Source organism: Saccopteryx bilineata, chromosome 9 (assembly GCF_036850765.1).
Source record: "Saccopteryx bilineata isolate mSacBil1 chromosome 9, mSacBil1_pri_phased_curated, whole genome shotgun sequence".
NCBI lineage: Eukaryota > Metazoa > Chordata > Mammalia > Chiroptera > Emballonuridae > Saccopteryx > Saccopteryx bilineata.
Window position 1 is genome coordinate 38,449,809 of NC_089498.1, and position 19,827 is coordinate 38,469,635.

The 19,827-nt window shown below is 45.1% G+C and overlaps 1 protein-coding gene and 1 long non-coding RNA gene across 8 annotated transcripts in view; one reads left to right on the top strand and one right to left on the bottom strand.

Moving 5' to 3' along the window:
- LOC136313549 (uncharacterized) overlaps nucleotides 1-19,827 on the bottom strand; it is a 101,055-nt gene that overhangs the window by 76,096 nt on the left and 5,132 nt on the right. The window lies entirely within an intron of this gene.
- ANKRD11 (ankyrin repeat domain containing 11) overlaps nucleotides 5,279-19,827 on the top strand; it is a 272,080-nt gene continuing 257,531 nt past the window's right edge. For all 7 annotated transcript variants that reach the window (XM_066244044.1, XM_066244045.1, XM_066244049.1 and 4 more), the window contains exon 1: nucleotides 5,279-5,617. The gene's annotated coding sequence lies outside the window, so the exon portion shown is untranslated. The remainder of the gene's footprint in view (nucleotides 5,618-19,827) is intronic.

The following is a 19,827-nucleotide window of genomic DNA, read 5'->3' on the forward strand; positions in this document are numbered from 1 at the left end:
CCAGTAGACACCTAGCCCAGTAGCTCAGTTGGTTAGAGCATCTTCCCAATAATACATCAAGGGTGCCGTTGGATCCCCCATCAGGGTACATACAGGAAACAATCAATCAATGCATAAATAAGTGGAACAATAAATTGATGTTTCTCTCTCTCTTTTCCTTCCTCTCTCTCTAAAAATTAACAAATAAAAATTTAAAAATAGCCCTGGCCAGATAATTCTGTTGGTTACAGCATCATCCCAAAGTACAGATTTGTTCAATGTCCGGTCAGGGCACATACAGGAACAGATTGATATTCTTATCTTTCTCTCATCAATAAAAAAAATAAAATAAAATTGGCCTAACCTGTAGTGGCATAGTAGATAAAGTGTCAACCTGGAATGCTGAGGGCACCAGTTTGAAACCCTGGGCTTGCCTGGTCAAGGCACATATGGGAGTTGATGCTTCCTACTCCTCTCCCTTTCTCTCTCTCTCCTCTCTAAAATGAAAAAAATTAAATTTCCTAATAGCAATAATTAAAAAAAAAGAAACAGGTAAAATTAATTTCAACACTATATTTACTGTGCTTGTTTAACATACTATTTCCACATGTAATAAATACAAAAATTTAATTCTGAGCTATTTGACCTTTTTTTTTTTTTTTTTTTACAGAGAGAGAGAGAGAAAGTCAGAGAGAGGGATAGATAGGGACAGACAGGATCAGAGAGAGATGAGAAACATCAATCATCAGTTTTTTTGTTGCGACACCTTAGTTGTTCATTGATTGCTTTCTCCTATGTGCCTTGATAGCGGGCCTTCAGCAGACAGAGTAACCCCTTGCTTGAGCCAGCGACCTTGGGTCCAAGCTGGTGAGCTTTTGCTCAACCTAGTTGAGCCCGTGCTGAAGCTGGCGATGTTGGGGTCTCGAACCTGCGTCCTTCCGCATCCCAGTCTGACGCTCTATATCCACTGTGCCACCGCCTGGTCAGGCTATTTGACATTATTTATATATATATATATATATATATATATAAATTTTTTTTCCCTCGTACTAAGTCTTTGAAATCTATTGTGTATTTTATATTCATAGTACATGTCAACTTGGGCTTGCCACACTTGCAGCGCTTAATAGTCTTATGTGGCTAATGGCTACCTTATTGTACACCAGACCTAGAATGTTCTTCCCTTAATCAGCTCTTCCTTAATCATCTTCTTTTTTAAAATTTATTTTTATTTTTTTATTCAGTGAGAGGGAGGCAGAGAGACAGATTCCCACATGTGCAACCAGGATCTACCTGGCAAGCCCACTACGGGTGATGCTCTGCCCATCTGGGGTGTTGCTCCGTTGCTCATCTGAGTTTTTCCTACTGCCTGAGGTGGAGGCTATGGCGCCATCCTCAGTATCTGGGACCAACTTGCTCCAACTGAGCCATGGCCGTAAGAGAGGAAGAGAGAGAGAGAGAGAGAGAGAGAGAGAGAGAGAGATGTGAGAGGGGATGAGGTGGAGAAGACAATGGTATCTTCTCCTGTATGCCTTTTTTTTTTCTTGTGGGAGAGACAGAGTCAGAGAGAGGGACAAATAGGGGCAGACACAAAGGGAGAGAGATGAGAAACATCAATTCTTCGTTGCAGTTCCTTAATTGTTCATTGATTGATTTCTCATATGTGTCTTGGCGGGGGGGGGGGGGGAGCTACAGCAGACCAAGTGACTTCTTGCTCAAGTCAGCGACCTTGGGCTCAAGCTGGTGAGCCTTGCTCAAAGCAGATGAGCCCGTGCTCAAGCTGGAGACCTCGGGGGGTCTCGAACCTGGGTACTCTACATCCCAGTCTGACTCTCTATCCACTGCGCCACTGCCTGGTCAGGCTCTCCTGTATGCCTTGACTAGAAATCAAACCTGGAACATCCACACACCAGGCCAATACTTTACCACTGAACCAAGTGGCCAGGGCTCTTCCTCAATCTTCTGACAGCAGCTCAAGGGGAAATGCCTCAGGGAAAACTTTTGCAAGCCACTTACCAGGTTAGACCTGATTTTCACTTAGAGTTCTTTCATAATTCACTATTCTTTTTTCTTTTTTTTTTAATTGGGGTAACACTGGTTAATAAAATTACATAGGTTTCAGGTGTACAATTCTATAGTGTCCACCACCCAAAGTCAAGTCTACTTCCATCACCATTTATTCCCCCTTTACACTCTTTTACCTCCATCCATCTTTTCCCTCTTATAATTCTCATACTGTTGTCTATGAGGTTTTCTTTTTTTAATTCCTTCACCTTTTTCATCCAATCCCCCAAACCCCATCTTCTCTGACAGCTGTCAGCTGTATGTTCTCTGCATCTATGAGTCTATTCCTATTTTGTTTGTTAGTATATTTTGATTATTAGATTCCAGCTATAAGTGAAATCATGTGGTATTTGTCTTTCTCTGACTGGCTTATTTCACTTAGCATAAAACTCTTCAGATCCAGCCATGCTGTCATAAAAGATAAGATTTCCTTTTTTTCAAAATTTTTTATGGCTAAATAGTATTTCATACACTGTGTAAAGGTACCACAGCTTTCCCCCCGCACTTATCTACTGATGGGCACCTGGGCTGCTTTCCAAATCTTAGCTATTGTAAATAACACTACGATGAACATAAGGTTGCATGTCTATATATACATATATATATATTTTTTTCTTTTTCTTTTTTTGAGAGAGAGAGAGACAGAGGAAGGAAATGAGAAGCATCAACTTGTAGTTGTGGCACTTTAGTTGTTCATTGGTTGTTTCTCATACATGCCTTGACCAGGAGGTTCCAGACGAGCCAGTGATCCCCTTGCTCAAGCCAGCGACCTTGGGTTTCAAACCAGTGACCTTTCCACTCAAGCCAGCAACCATGGGATCATGTGGATGATCCTATGAGCTCAAGCTGTTGAACTCACACTCAGGCCAGTGACTTCAAGGTTTCAAACTAGGGATCTCAGTGTCCCAGGTCGAAGCTCTATCCACTGTGCCACCACCAGTCAGGCACTTCTTTTGAATTAGTGTTTCACCTCACACCTGTCATAATGGCTATATCATCAATAAATTAACAAACAAGTGTTGGTGAGAATGTGGAGAAAAGGGAATCCTTGTGCACTGTTGATGCAAATGCAAATTGATGCAGCCGCTGCGGAAAGCAGTATGGATATGGAATTACCTCAAAAAATAAAAAATGGGCCTGACCAGGCAATGGCACAGGTGGATAGAGCATCGGACTGGGATGTGGAGGACCCAGGTTCGAGACCCCGAGGTCGCCAGCATAAGTGTGGGCTCATCTGGTTTGAACAAAGCACACCATCTTGGACCCAAGGTCGCTGGCTCAAGCAAGGGGTTACTCGGTCTGCTGTAGCCCCACGGTCAAGGCACATATGAGAAAGCAATCAATGAACAACTAAAATGCCACAATGAAAAACTGATGATTGATGCTTCTCATCTCTCTTCATTTCTGTCTGTCCCTATCTATCCCTCTCTCTGACTCTCTATTTCTGTAAAAAAAAAAAAAAAAAGGAACTGCCTTATGACCCAGCAATTCCACTTCATGGAATATATCCAAAGAAATTCAAAACCCTATACTTCTCTTTCAAAGTATTTATCACAGCTTGTAACTAGGTATTTCTATGCTCATATGATAAACATGTTTTTCCTGCCCGATAAGACATCACATGCTGGTAGAAACTAGACCTGCTCTGTTCCTGTTCAATTCCCAGTGATTGATATGGTGTCTGGCACATACTAGACACTCAATAAATGTTTTGAGCCTGGCCTGTGGTGACACAGCAGATAAAGCATTAACCTGGAATGTTGAGGTTGTCAATTTGAAGCCTTGGGCTTTCCCGATCAAGGCACATATATAACAAGCAAGCAATGAACAACTAAAGTTAAGCAACTATGAATGAATATTTCTCGCTCCACCTCTCCCCCTCTTTATCTGTAAAAATCAATAAATCTTAAAAAATAATGTTAAAAAAAAAGTTTGGGTCTGACCAGGCGGTGGTGCAGTGAATAGAGCGTTAGACTGGGACACAGAGGACTCAGGTTCGAAACCCCAAGGTCCCCAGCTTGAGCTGGACTCACCAGCTTGAGCATGGGGTCCGCTGGCTTGAGCAAGGTGTCACTCGCTCAGCTGGAGCCCCCCCCCCCCAAAGCAAATGAGAGTTATTAATGAACAACGAAAGGTGCCGCAATGAAGAATTGATGCTTCTCACCTCTCTCCCTTTTGTCTGTCCGTCCCTATCTGTCTCTCTGTGTCTCATCAACTTGTTGTTCCACTTATTCATGCCATCAGTGGTTGATTCTTATACGTGCTCTGACCAAGGATTGAACATGCAGCCTCCTCCGCTTGTCAGGAGGATGTTCTAAACCTACCTGGCTGAGGCCTACCAGGTAATTCTTACAATGAGATAAATATGGATACTTTTGGGTTCTCTTTTCGTGGATGCTCACCAGCTCATGCATGAGTTGGCTGTTATTGTGAGGTGTTCTCCCGCATCCAGGGAAGAGCAGAATCTGGCTGCCCACAGGAGTCTGAAACTCGGTTATAGCATAACCACTCCTTCCAGTTTCCTAGGTGACAACTTGTGTTCTAAGGGTTTCACGTGGTTCTAGTAGTTGAATCTTCCCCATAGCCTTCTGCGATAGGATTTAAGAGGTGAATCAAAATGTCTAGGGCTGCGGCCGGTCAGCGGTATCCAGCGGAGCGTCCTCCTGCGCGTCCCACCCGCCGGCTCCCCTGGTTGTGCCGGCTGAGGCTCCTGCGCAAGCAGCAGGACCATTAATAAAGTAGGGCGGAACTCAGCCGCAAAGAAGGTACCATCGCACAATCCCATCGACCGCTCACAGGGATCGATGAACGATGCACAGAGGTCACGTGGGAGTACATCTCTCAGACTAGAGTCTCTGGTGTGCGTAGTGCGGCACACCAGAATCACATTCCATTTTCTAGCTCTTTAAATACCAGGCCCTAGTTCTCGACAGTTCCCCTCGCTTCCGGCACTTGGGAAAGCCAATAGTCTTAACCGAGAAAGAAAAACCCCACTCTCCTCTTTTGCGACTCTGGCAGCCAATCCAGCTGCTCGCTACCCAAACGTACCGTGCGCCTGAACGCACAACCTTGACCAATCCGTCCCGGGACGTCCTTCTGGTCCCGCCTCAGGCTTGTCACAAAAACTGTCAATCTCGCCGTCGCCCCTTCACCCCGCGCGCACTTCCTCTCTGACGTCGTGACGTTTGCAGCGCTGTGCCCACCGCGGCGGGCCAATGGCGGTGGCGGATACGGCGGGCCAATGGGCGGTGGCGTCTCATGAGGCCGGCGCCCGCCGCAGCCACCGCGGGTCCCGGAGCCAGAGGCCGCCCGACCCGGATAGCGATGGAGCGAGGGCCACAGGCGGGGAGGCGCCGCCGCGGAGCGCGTGGCCCAACGCCCCTTCAGTGAGTGCCCGAACCACTGCGGCGCCGCTGAGCCCGGTCTCGCCTGAGGTGCCGCCTCACCGGTCTCGGAGCTTGTGCCGCCTCCGCCGCCTTCCCGCGCGGGCCGCGGGCCGGGAGCCGGGCCGAGGCTGCATGGCCTCGCCTGCGCGCCGCCGCTGAGCCCGCAGAGCCGCGCCTCCCGGAGTCGGGTGAGAACCGCTGCAGGGTCAGGGGTCTGGTAGACACCAGGTCGTGGGATGGTCTTGCGGCCTGCAGGCCTTCCCGGTCCGGCGGAGCAGCGCGACAGACTCCAGGCGGGCCTGGGGGCAAGGGCAGCCGTGAAGTAGTTCCCGGGGGCTCCGGGTGGACCTGGGGGCCTGGGGCGGCAGTGAGGGGCTGATGGAGGAGCTCTTGGCGGGCCTAAGGGGCCTGGAGCAGCTGTGAGGGGCCTACGGAGGAATCTGGATGGGCCTGGGGGCCTCGGGCAGCCGTGAGGGGAAGATAGGGGAGCTTCAGGTGGGCCTGGCGGGTTAGGGCAGACTTGAGGGGCTTCAGGTGGGTCTTGTGGGATCGGGAGAAGCTAGGAGGGAGCGACTGGGGCTCCGTGTCGGCCTGGGGCAACCGTGAGGAGCCAACGGGGTGCTCTGGGCGGGCCTGAGGCTTCGTCTAGGGACCGACGGGGGCTTCGGGAGGGCTTGAGGCTGCCCTGAAGGGCTCAGGGTTGGCCTGGGCGGTCCAGTACTGTCGTGAGGGGCTGGGGGTGGGTTCGGGGCAGAAGTGAGCGGCTCGCGAGGTCTTGGCAGGGGTGAATTGCTTACCGGGGGCTCCAGGGCGAGCCTACGGGACCAGGCAGCCGCGAAGGGCCTATAGGGGATTTGGGGTGAGTGTGGGGGCCTGTAGGGGGATCTGGGTGGGCCTGGGGCAGGCACAAGGGGCCGACTGTGGGTCTGGTGGCCGGAGCAGCCTTGAAGGCCTGAGTGTGGGCTCCGGAGAGGCCGTGAGAAGCTGAGGGTGGGCTTGGTGGTCTCAGCAGCCATGAAAGCCTGAGGGTGGGCCTGGGGTTCGGGGCAGCCTTGAGGAGCTGAAGGAAGACGGTGGAGAGGGGATTGGAGGGATTGGGGGGCCTAGGGCAGCCGTGAAGGGCTTAAGGGGTGGGGCTGGGCGCCTGGGACAGCCTTGAGGGGCTTATGGAGGGCCGTTGGGGTCTGGGAGGCTCGGCCAATGTGAGGGGCTAGGGCGGGCTCCGGGGGCCCAGAGCACCAGGGGAGCGGGGCTCCGACCTCTGACCCGCGGGAGGAGCGCCTTCGCCTTAGCGGTGGTGGTAGTTATTCCTAGCGTCCCTATTATTATCGCTGTTTTGAAATGGGAGCTGGCGGGTTTCGGGCTCGGAGCGGGAGGAGGCGGGCGAGCCGGGGCCCTGGAGGGAAAGTGGGGGCGCCGGGGTTGCAGGAGGCACGCGTGGGCTCGCAGAGGGGCACGAATTCGGGGCAGCGGTGTGTAGGGGGTGTTGTTTCGGGGGGAGGATAGGCGGGACTGGGGGGCTGGTAGGAGGGAAGCGGTGGCGGCTGCAACAGCAGCCCTTGGCCTCAAGGAACAATGTGAGACGTTGCCTGAAATGTTAATTTCCGTTCCTCATTTCATCATCCCCTGGCAGGGCGGTCGGGTGTGTGTGTGTGTGTGTTTGTGTGTGTGTGTGTGTGTGTAGCAGAGAGAGAGTGTGTAGCACAGTGTGTAGTAGAGTGTGTGTATGTGTGTGGTTGGCCCTGCCTCATGGATTCAGTCCCCTCTCAAAGAGGGATTGTGCTGTTTAAATCTGTATCCCCGCCATCTTGGGGGGAGTCTTAGTTTTTTGAGGTCTGCTCTGTTCCTGGTGCCCTATCATGTATTTCTTCTACTGTTGTGTTTTTGGAAAGCTAGTCTTGTATCTAGCTTCCAATGAGTTTTGGAAGAGTAAGCTGGTCTAAGAGGGTCCTGTGCTTTGAATATCACATTTTTTCTTTCATTTAAGATTCAGCATACTTAGGTTTCAGGGTTTCTATAGGTTACTGGACGATTTATATCTGTTTACAAGAACACTGGTTTGCAAATTTCTCTAGAGAGAAATCAAGTTTTAGGCTTTCCTATATGGTGAATATACTGAAGTGATTTAAGTAACATCCTTAACATTCCGTTTCAAATGAGTAAAAGTGTGCACAGTTGTTGAATTGCAAAACTTAGAATATATTGGTCCTTTTGGTGGGATAAGATGAATTCAGCAAAATGATGTAAGATGATATTGCTTGTGGAAAAATGTCATCAAAACTATTTTTGGTTTGTGCAAACCCAGTCAATGGCATAACTTGAATAGTTCTAAATCAGAGACCTTGAGACTGTTTGTTTTGATGCCTTTAGACCTTGATTTTACTAAATGTCGGCTGTCCAGGAAGACCTAAGTTCTGTTTGTGTCTTTTGAGAATGATTGCACAAATACTCTGATATTACTTTAAAACTAGTTAAAAAAAAAGAAAAAGGAAAAACATCTTGCTCAACTTTGATTGTGACCCTGGAATTGGATCTCTATCTTTGGTGTTTCCTCCCCCACCCTCCATTCAGCTGTTGTTCTCTTTCTGTAGTTTCACGCTTAAGAGCAGGATCTCATTTGATAGGCTGGGCCTCTTGAATGGTATGAGATGGGAGGAAACAAAGACCAAGTTGCTATGACATTTTTCTGTGTTCTTTGTGTATGCCTCTTGAGTTAGTTAAAAAGCTACTTAAAGATATTGCTTGATTTGACCCAAATTGGAAACTTTCAAAAGTTCCTTTCTTATGAAATTTTTTATTGTGGTAAAATATACATAACAAAATTCACTAGACTTTTTTTAAAGATGTCACATAGTTTTGAATTTCTCATTTGCAGTTCTGACTTTGTGTTAGCCTTCTTACTTGGATTGCCATTGTCAGATGTTTTTCACAAGACCCTCTGTGGACCAGCCATGTTAATCACACTGCACCAGCAGTTTGCCTTTCATCTCTCTAAACTTGATGGGCTGCTTATGACTAGTGGCTGTCATGTTAGCTATAATTACAGTGTTGATACAGGGACAAGTATAACTTTCTACAAATAGAATTAAGGAATACTGAAAATATTTTTCAATAGGCTTTGTATGCCTTGGGTTTCTAAGTATGTTCAGCATAGTAAATGTATGTTTCATCACATATAAGGAGAGGTTTTAATCTTTTTTTTGCATATGGGCAATGAGCCCATCATCAATTAAATAACATAATTAGAGAGTGTCAGTAAATGTTGGTTTAGATAAAGCAAAATCAGCATTTGTTGCCAAAATAAGTGTTTTGATCTGTTCATTACCCTTTACAAGTCTCTTCATCCCTCAAATGTAAGTGTAATAGATGAGCTTCTTTCAATAGCAAGATATTTGCTAGTTAATAGGTGAAAATGATGATGCATCGCTTGTCTGACCACATACTGTCAGTTTATTGTTTCTGTTTAGTCAGTGCTATGTGGGAATTGAGCTTGGCCGACTGATAAACTTTACAAAAATTGAATGAACTGAAATAACTAAACGTTATTGTTTGAAGTGTTTTTAGTGTTTGTTCTCTTAATTTGAATGTCAAATGGAATTTTTGTGCAATTCAACTTATTCAGTTTTATCTTAAAGCTATATGAAAAAGGGTGTCACTCCTCAACTCTTGGAACTCTGGCTCTTAGAGACAATCAACATATAAAGCCTTTTTAGATATAGGAAATGATCCACTTTAACAACTACTGTACTTTGTTAATTCTAATAAAGATGTTTCTATTCCTAAGTGGCTCTTTGTTGTTGTTGCTTGATGGATCTTATTCATGGAATCTTTTAAGCCAGAGCAAAACTCAACTGTGTATTTAAATATCTTTTTGTTATTCTTCTGTGCTTGATTCCTATTGCTCCCTTTCAATATTTAAAATTTTGTTTTATAAATTTACTTTTGGATCAAATGGCACTTAAAATGTATGTATATATGTATGTATTTATTTATTGTCACAGAGAGAGTCAGAGAGACAGATAGATAGGGACAGATAGGAAGGGAGAGAGATTGGAAGCATCAATTCTTTGTTGTGGCACCTTAGTTGTTCATTGATTGCTTTCTCATATGTGCCTTGGCTGGGGGGCTACAGCAGACTGAATGACCCCTTGCTCAAGCCAGTGACCTTGGGCTCAATCTGGCAAGCCTTGCTCAAGCCAGATGAGCCCGTGCTCAAGCTGATGACCTTGGGACTTCGAACCTGAGTCCTCTGCGTCCCAGTCCGACGCTGTATCCACTGTGCCAGCGCCCAGTCAGGCTTAAAATTTATTAATAGTAGATAGAGAAGAATAGAGAGAGAGAGAGACAGAGATAGGAACAGCGATCTGTTTCTGTATATGCCCTGTCTGGGTATTGAACTGGCAACCTCGGCACTTCGGGATCATGTTCTACCCAATTGAGCTACCTGTCCAGGGCCCTTGTGTGCCTTATTCTTGCATGGCTTTGGTACCTGCTGATTCTCTGTTTGGACCAGGGTGCTGTTGAGTATTCATCATTGTCTCCATTGCAAATCTTCCTCTACCCACCCACTTCATCTCCAAGATAACTTCTACTTAACCTTTGGGTCTTAGGTAAACGTTGCTTCCTCTTAGTGAGGTGTGTGTGTTATTTATTTATTTATTTATTTATTTATTTTACAGGGACAGAGAGAGAGTCAGAGAGAGGGATAGATAGGGACAGACAGACAGGAACGGAGAGAGGTGAGAAGCATCAATCATAAGTTTTTCGTTGCGACACCTTAGTTCATTGATTGCTTTCTCATATGTGCCTTGACTGTGGGGCTACAGCAGACCGAGTAACCCCTTGCTCGAGCCAGCGACCTTGGGTCCAAGCTGGTGAGCATTTTTTTTAAATTTTGCTCAAGCCAGATGAGCCCGCGCTCAAGCTGGCAACCTCGGGGTCTTGAACCTGGGTCCTTGGCATCCCAGTCCAATGCTATCCACTGTGCCACCGCCTGGTCAGGCTTTTTTTGTGTGTGTGTGTGCATGTGCACATGAGGTGGATGGGAACTGTAAGGAGAGAGAACCAATGACCTCTTGCTGAAGCCAGCAACCATTGGGCTCAGGCCAGTGACCTTGTGATCATGTTGGTGATTCTGCACTCATGCAGGTGACCTTGGGTTTTCGAACCTGGGATCTCAATGTCCCAGGTCAATGCTCTGTCCACTGTGCTACCACCAGTCAGGCTTAGTAAGCCCTTCTTAATTAACCCTTTGAGTAGTACAAACGTTCATGTACGTCCTCGTGCCTCCTGACCATCTGGAGTATGAACGTATAAAAACTTTTCTTTTGCCCTGGCCGGTTGGCTCAGTGGTAGAGCGTCGGCCTGGCATGCAGGAGTCCCAGGTTCAATTCCCGGCCAGGGCATACAGGAGAGGTGCCCATCTGTTTCTCCACCCCTCCCCCTCTCCTTCCTCTATGTCTCTCTCTTCCCCTCCTGCAGCCAAGGCTCCATTGGAGCAAAGTTGGCCCGGGTGCTGAGGATGGCTCTGTGGCCTCTGCCTCAGGCGCTTGAATGGCTCTGGTCACAACAGAGCGAAGCCCCAGATGGGCAGAGCATCGCCCCCTGGTGGGCATGCTGGGTGGATCCCGGTCGGGTGGATCCCGGTCGGGCGCATGTGGGAGTCTGTCTGACTGCCTCCCTGTTTCCAACTTCAGAAAAATACAAAAAAACAAAAACAAACCCCCCCCCCAAAAAAAAACAAAACAAAACAACCCTTTTCTTTTAAAAATGTGTAAGATGCCGTGGCTGGATGGCTCGCTTGGCTGTCCTGCAAAGCAGAGGTGGCTGGTTCAGTCCTTGGCCGGGGCAAATACAGAAACAGATTGGTGCTTCTGTCTCCCCCTTACCCCCCTTCCTCTCTCTGGATTCAATAAAAAAATAAAAAAAAGATTTAAAAAAATAGAAAAAAAATAAGTAAGGCAACATTAAAAAAAGGCAAATATATGTTCTTCTTGTTTCCATAAATTGGTTATCAAACATGATTTTAAGTTAATAAAACTAATGAACTAATTTTACTTTTTTTTATTTTTCTAATTTTACTTTTTGAAAGAAACACCTCACTCCTGGGGGTCAGCGAGCATGAAAAAAATTTACTACTCAAAGGGTTAAACATTATTCCCAAAGAAGGTGGCCAGCTCATGTCATTATAGCCATATGGATCTTAACACAAGTAATAGAAGGACTGTAAGCTTAATTATGATTGAGATAGTTTCTTTGGTCACCCAGGGCCCAGCCTAGGGTATGACATTAGTTGTAGAGTTGGCTCAAGAAGTATTTGTTGCCTGGCCTATGGTGGTACAGTGGATAAAACATCGATCTAGAATGCTGAGGTTGTGGGTTCAAAATCTTGGGTTTGCTTGGTTAAGGCACATATGACAACCAGTCAATGAACAGCTAAAGTGAAGCAACTGTGAGTTGATACTTCTTGCTCCACCCCCCCCCCCCCCCCCGTATATCTCTATTTTTTTTCTTTTTTGGGGGGCCAAAGGATAAAGTTTTTTATGCTTAAAAGAAAAACCCCTATGTAATGTAAAATGTCATAAAGTCAGGTTGAACTATAAGGCATTTTTTACTATTCTTAGAAAGGAGTTACGTGGAAAGTGTTCTCATTTGCCCTCTGTACCTCCATGTCCAAATTGAAAGCAAGTTATACTGTAGAGTCCATCACATCTTCTGAACAGAAAAATCACTTATGCCACTTTTCTTCCAGCCATAGCAGCATGGGAAAAGTCTCAAGTGCTAGTAAGACTCCACAGAAAAGAATGAATTTGTAATATAGCAGCCTTTCATCCTAGGGAGATGAGTAGAGTTCCATCACTGGATTCAAAATTTCTGTTTCCTTTTACCAACTTTTCACTTAACCCAAGCATGCATTCATAGGCTTACCATCTGCATAATATGGCCCTTCCTTAGAAGAAGAACAACGAAAAAACCATTTAAAAATATCAAATGTCCCAAGACTTCCGAGATGAATGGCTTCCTTTTTTAGGAAAAAAATCCATCTTGTCCAAAAATATGGATTTGTTAAAATACATATTTATACAGAGATTATGATGGATCCTTCACATATGAAATTAACCTTGTAAGGCCCTGGCCGGTTGGCTCAGTGGTAGAGCGTCGGCCTGGCGTGCAGGAGTCCTGGGTTCGATTCCCGGCCAGGGCACACAGGAGAAGCGCCCATCTGCTTCTCCACTCCTCCCCCTCTCCTTCCTCTCTGTCTCTCTTCCCCTCCCACAGCCAAGGCTCCATTGGAGCAAAGTTGGCCCGGGCGCTGAGGATGGCTCCATGGCCTCTGCCTCAGGCGCTAGAATGGCTCTGGTTGCAACAGAGTGACGCCCCAGATGGGCAGAGCATTGCCCCCTGTTGGGCATGCCGGGTGGATCCCGGTTGGGCGCATGCAGGAGTCTGTCTGACTGCCTTCCTGTTTCCAACTTCAGAAAAATACAAAAAGGAAAAAAAAATTAACCTTGCGACATTTTGTTTTTATTCTTATCACATCAAAGGTTTCATTGTGCAATTGGACTTTTGTTATTATCTAGTTAATCTATGTCACAGGATGAACCAGTATTTATATTTTTATATATATTAATATATATGTAAATTTCTTTTAGCATCTCTTTCATTTCAAATTACAACACATATTTGAGATTTACTGTTCCAGTCTCAACTGTGCTTATGATAGTGGCTAAAACTAGAAGACATTAAAAAAAACCCAAAAAGAACACCTGATGTCACCCATACTTGCTATTTATATAGTCTTGTTGTTGGGAACACAAAGTAAAGAATTCACAAATACCACCACCTAAGCACCTGTTTTGAATTAAACATCACCCTTCAGCTTGCAAAATAATTTCTTTACAATTAAGCAAATAGCAGAAGAAATGTGTCACTTGTTTCTTTCTGGAGAAGTTGGCTGGATGACTTCTTCCTAGGAGTATCTCTGTGTTGAATTTGAGAGGTGGAAAAAAAAAGGCAGCCTTTTTCAATCTAAATCATGGAGGTAACGTGCAAAGAAGAGACATCCACAGTTCAAGATTAGGGAAAGTGGTTGGTAGAAGAAGCAGGACTACCTCACTCCAGGAGATGACAAAGAAATACCAAATCCTGAGTTCAGAAATTTTTCTTTTTGAGATGAATATTAAAGCAGTGGTCCCCAACGGACCAGTTTAATGTCAGAAAATATTTTCACAGACTGGCCTTTAGGGTGGGACAGATAAATGTATCACGTGACTGAGAAAAGCGTCAAGAGTGAGTCTTAGATGTAACAGAGGGAATCTGGTCATTTTTAAAAAATAAAACATTGTTCAGATTTAAATATAAATAAAACGGAAATAATGTAAGTTATTTATTCTTTCTCTGCAGATCAGTACCAAATGATCCACGGACCGGTACCGGTCCGCAACCCGGGGGTTGGGGACCACTGTATTAAAGCACCCAAAAGTCAAGGATATTTTCTTTTTCACATGAGCCAGCAGAAATGCTTGGACCTCCTTTGCTTAATAAGTAAAATCTTAAAAAAAAATTGTTGAATTGCTTAAAGCCTATGTACAAAAGTATTTGAGTATTTTTTTTTTCATTTTTTTTTTGTATTTTTCTGAAGTTGGAAACGGGGAAGCAGTCAGACAGACTCCCGCATGCGCCCAACTGGGATCCACCCGGCATGCCCACCAGGGGGCATGCTCTGCCCATCTGGGGCGTTGCTCTGTTGCAACCAGAGCCATTCTAGTGCCTGAGGCAGAGGCCATGGAGCCATCCTCAGCGCCCGGGCCAACTTTGCTCCAATGGAGCCTTGGCTGTGGGAGGGGAAGAGAAAGACAGGGAGGAAGGAGAGGGGGAGGGGTGGAGAAGCAGATGGGCGCTTCTCCTGTGTGTCCTGGCCGGGAATCGAACCCGGGACTCCCACACGCCACGCCGACGCTCTGCCACTGAGCTAACTGTCCAGGTCCTCATTTTTTTTTTTTTTTTGACTGAGTCAGTCACAGAGAGGGACAGATTGGGACAGACAGACTGGAAGGGAGAGGGATGAGAAGCATCAGTTCTTCGTTACAGCTCCTTAGTTGTTCATTGATTGCTTTCTCATATGTGCCTTGTTGGGCTGTGGGGGGGGGGTGGGCACTACAGCAGAGCAAGTGACCCCTTGCTCAAGCCAGCAACCCCTCACTCAAGCTGGTGAGCCCGTGCTCAAGCCAATGACCTTGGGATTTCGAACCTGGGTCCTCCGTGTCCCGGTCCGATGCTCTATTCAATGTGCCACTGCCTGGAGAGGCTATTTGAGTAATTTTTAAAATAATCTTTTATTTTATTTTATTTTTTTGACAGAGAGAGAGAGAGTCAGAGGGGGACAGACAGACAGGAGTGGAGAGAGATGAGAAGCATCACTTCTTTTTTTTTTTCTTGACAGAGACAGAGAGTCAGAGAGAGGGACAGACAGACAGGAAGGGAGAGAGATGAGAAGCATTAGTTTTTCGTTGCAGCTCCTTAGTTGTTCAGTGATTGTTTTTTTTATGTGCCTTGACCCGGGGGCTACAGCAGAGCGAGTGACCCCTTGCTCAAGCCAGTGACCTTAAGATCAAGCCAGCAAGTTTGGGCTTCAAGCCAGCTACTTTTGGGCTCAAGCCAGTGACTGTGGGGTCATGTCTAAGATCCCATACTCAAGCCAGTGATTCCTCGCTCAAGCTGGTTGGTGAGCCTGTGCTCAAGCTGGAATAGTCCTGGCTGAAGCTGGCGACCCGGGGTTTTGAACCTGGGTCATCCGCGTTCCCAGTCCCCAACGCTCTATCCACTACGTCACATCCTGGTCAGGCGAGAAGCATCAGTTTTTTGTTGTAGCACCTTAGTTGTTCATCAATTGCTTTCCCATATGTGCCTTGTTGGGCCTGGAGGGGCTACAGCAAAATGAGTGACCCCTTGCTCAAGCCAGCAACCATGGGGTCGTGTCCACAATTCCATGCGCAAGCCGGCGAGCTGGTGCTCAAGTCAGGGACCTTTGATTTTGAATTTGGGTCCTCCGTGTCCCAGTCTGATGCTCTCTGTACTGCTGCCTGGTCAAGCTTAAAAATTGACTTTTAGAGAGAGCCAAGGGGTAGAGAGAAACAGATTTGTTGTTCTACTTTTGTTGCTCCACTTATGTGCCCTGATGGGAGATTGAACCTGCAACCTTGGCGTACTGGGATGATGCTCCAACCATCTGAGCCACCTGGCCAGGTCTTGAATAATTTTGAAAATTGAAACTTAGAATTATGAACTTTCATTTATTTGATTGACAAAGAATTATGCTATGTGCATATAAACTATTTTCCCACTTGTTTTTATTTTAAGTTTGCCTTTACAGTTTAGATCAAGGTGTGGCACATGGCTTTTAAAATTGGCATAGAACAAGAGATAAAGGAAAATTATAAAGGGAGGTTGTCTTTTTGGGAAGAAAAAAAATGCTGTCTGTGAAAGTAGTTTTAGTATGATGGCTGCTTTTGGGGCTGTAGTCCAGGGCTCACTGAGTATAATTTGTTGCTATTCTTGCTCATGGTTCTTAGGTAGTTTATTTAGAATTTTGAGCACTTGACTCCATGTAACATAATCGATGGTGGCTTCTTTGTATAGTCCTTTGAAAGTTTTAGCACTTTATTTATTTACTTTTTAACTTCATAAGTGTATAAAAACGTCCCTGATTGTTGAGGCCAAAGCCTCGATTTAAATTTAAACTCCCCAGAATGGAGATAGCCCCTTAACATTTTCCCCTTCTCCAGTTTTATCATTAATAAAGAAAAAGATAGTCTGACCTGTGGCGCAGTGGATAAAGTGTCGACCTGGAAATGCTGAGGTCGCCGGTTCGAAACCCTGGGCTTGCCTGGTCAAGGCACATATGGGAGTTGATGCTTCCAGCTCCTCCCCCTTCTCTCTCACTCTCTCTCTCTCTCTCTCTCTCTCTCTCCCCCCCATCTCTCTAAAATGAATAAATAAAATTAAAAAAAAAAAGAAAAAGATAGCCTGACCCGTGGTGGCCCGAGGGATAGAGCATCACCTGGAACACTGAGGTTGCCTGTTTGAAACCCTCGACTTACCTGGTCAAAGCACATACAGGAGTTGATGCTTCCTACTCCTCCCCCTCTTTTCTCTCTCTCTCTCACTGTCTGAAATAAATAAAGTCTAAAAAAAATCTCTTTGGGGGAAATACATTAAAATGGAGTTGTAATTTTCTTCCTATTTATGTATTATAAGTAATAATAATAATAGTAAACGTGTTACATAACTGATGAATATAGCTGCTTTTGAAAAGACTAAATAAAGGGTATAATTTAGATGATAAAGACTGAGATTTTGGAAAAAAAAGACATCTTGGTTTGGGTACATATAGTGAGTTGGATTTGTGTGATTTTAATATTTTAAGTAGTAAGAGACGAGGAATTGGTTGTGGTTGGAAACACTTAAGACACTGTTTAGAACTTACTGGTTCTGTGAATGCAGTTATTTGTTGCTAGGCCAAGGCTTCTTTGATGCCATGTGTATACCCCCTCCTCCCACCTGCCACCATCAAGGTTGAGGTGGCTGTTCTGTCATACTGCCTGGCTGAGGGCAAGACCTGAGTTTCCAGTTCTGCCCTTGGCGTCTGTGCAGTGAATTATTTATTGTACTGAGAATCTGTAGGCACTCTTTTTCACTTGTAAAGAAACCAATGTGCACCTGTTCACTGTATAAAAATGTTGGCCTTTTTTCAACATAAAACATTTTTGACCACTTACATCAACATTTTCTGTTAAGGTTAAATAGAATTCATAAAATTTACCTCTACCCCAATGACTTGTTTAAATAATGTGAGCTTTAAGAATGGCTGGAATTGCAATTTAACTTGTAAGTGCTTAATAACTTTCAGGTTATTTTTCATTAGCTCATTAGCAATAGTGTTCCTTCCTCCCCTCCTCTCAGTGGTAGTTTTCACACCAAGAATCTTAATGTCCTGGAATACTGAATATTTCTAAATAATAAAATTGCATAGGGTGCTTGGATCATAAAGTTTTGGCTCAAGTTATGATTAGTTTTCCCCCCACAGCTTTCATATACAACAAATTAAACAAAAAAGACTTTCATTTAATTCTGGGTGATAATGTAAACTTAAGATCATTTTGGTTATACTGTGTGAACTTATATAAAGTAGAGAGGGTAAGAGAAGCTGTGAGGAACCTTATTATTCTTAAATTAAGCCTTGCTAGAATGTACCATGTTTCTGAATGTGGTTTTACATCCTGTAATACAGGAAGTAGAAAAAAAACCCCTCCAAAGATACAGTTAAAATTTTTTTTTTTAAATTTATTGATTTTAGAGATGCGGGTAGGGGAGAAAAACATTGATTTGTTGTTCCACTTAGCTATGTATTCATTGATTGATTCTTGTCTGTGCCCTACCCGGGATTAAACTTGCAATTTTGGCTTACTGGGACAATGCTCTAAACAACTGAGCTACCTGGCCAGCGCCCAAAGGAACACTCTTGAAGGAATTAATTAAAAAAAAATTACTACTGCCTGACTGATAGTGGTGCAGTGGATAGAACATTGGCCTGGAACGCTGAGGGTCCCAGTTCGAAACCCCAAGGTAGCTGGCATGAGCACAAGGTCATTAATGTCCCAAGGTCACTGGCCTGAGCCCAATAGTTTTTGGCCAGAAGCCCAAGGTCACTGGCTTGAATAACAGGTCACTGGCTCAGGTTGAGGTCCCTGCTTGCCCCCCCACCCATCAAGGCACTTATGAGAAGCAATCAATAAACAACTCAAGTGAAGCAACTACGAGTTGATGCTTCTCACATTTGTCCTCCCTCCTTCCCACCCCAGTCTCTCTTTTAAAAAAAAATTACTTAAACGCCTGGCTAATTAAAGAATGTACAGAAGACTTAAAAAAGCAGAACAAAACAAAAAAACTTGCCTTTTTGGATGATTACAAAGAAGAAAATGCAGCAAAGCAGCTGTCCTTTAGGTGTCTGAAACTGAAGAGGAACTTGTTGCAGTGTTAGGTTAGTATTCCACAATCCCTTGGGTAATTCTGGTTTCAAGGAAGTTTTAGACTTTGTGAATTTTTTCTTTGCCAGAGGTGTATCATTTACTCCAGATGTATTTATAGATTACCCACGTACATCTTTTCATTACTTGGAGAATAGTCTATCTGAAATTAAAGTTTAGTTTAGTGCTTCCTATATTAAATATGCAACCCTGGCTGGGTTTCCTAATGGATAAAGCATCCACCCAGTACACCCAAGGTTCAGGTTCAACTCCTAGTCAGGGTACTTCAGAGAAGCAATCAATGAGTACACAACTAAACAGAACAACTAATGGAATAACTATTGATAGTCCCTCTTTCTCTCTGTCTCCCCCTTCCTTTGCCTCCCTCCCTCCCTCCCTCCCTGCCTCCCTGCCTCCCTCCCTCCGTCCTTCCCTCCCTCTCTCTGTCATAGTTGAAGTAATTTTCAGCAGATGTAATCTTAATGAGATTTACATGCAAACTTTGTTTTTCTTTGGTGAAGAGATTAGATCTGATTCTGTTAAACTTGGGTTCTTACCAGATGACTGACTTTTAAAAATTTTTAAAAATTGATTTTATAGAGAGAGGAAGGGAGAAAGAGAGAGAGAGAGAGAGAAAGAGAGAAAGAGAGATAGACAGTGCCCTGATGGGAGACCAAACTGGCAACTTTGAAGCAATAACTTAATTTTTTTTTTCATTTTTCCGAAGCTGGAAATGGGGGAGGCAGACAGACTCCTGCATGCGCCCGACTGAGATCCACCCGGCATGCCCACCAAGGGGCGACGCTTCGCCCCTCTGGGGTGTCGCTCTGTTGCATCCAGAGCCATTCTAGAGCCTGAGGCAGAGGCCACAGAGCCATCCCCAGCACCCGGGCCATCCCTGCTCCAATGGAGCCTCGGCTGTGGGAGGGGAAGAGAGAGACAGAGAAAAGGAGAGGGGGAGGGGTAGAGAAGCAGATGGGCGCTTCTCCTGTGTGCCCTGGCTGGGAATTGAACCTGGGACTTCTACAAGCCAGGCCGATGCTCTACCGCTGAGCCAACCGGCCAGGGCCAATAACTTAATTTTTTAAAAAGGATATTTAAATAAAGACCAATGGCACAATGAAGTGTTGGAAAGTTGGGGAGAAAAATCTCTGTCCTAAAATTTAGCTGTAGTCTCTCCTTTTCCTTGATAGTTTTTTTCTAACCTCCCAAATAGGTTCTTACCAGGGGATGAGGATGCATGTAGATGGGAAGATGTGTTAGTGGAGGTGACATATAGGAGGTTGTGAGGGTGGAAGGAAAACATAAACTCAGATTTTGGAGAAAGAGTGGGGTTTGTGTGTGTGTGTGTGTGTGTATGTTTTCTGTTGCTG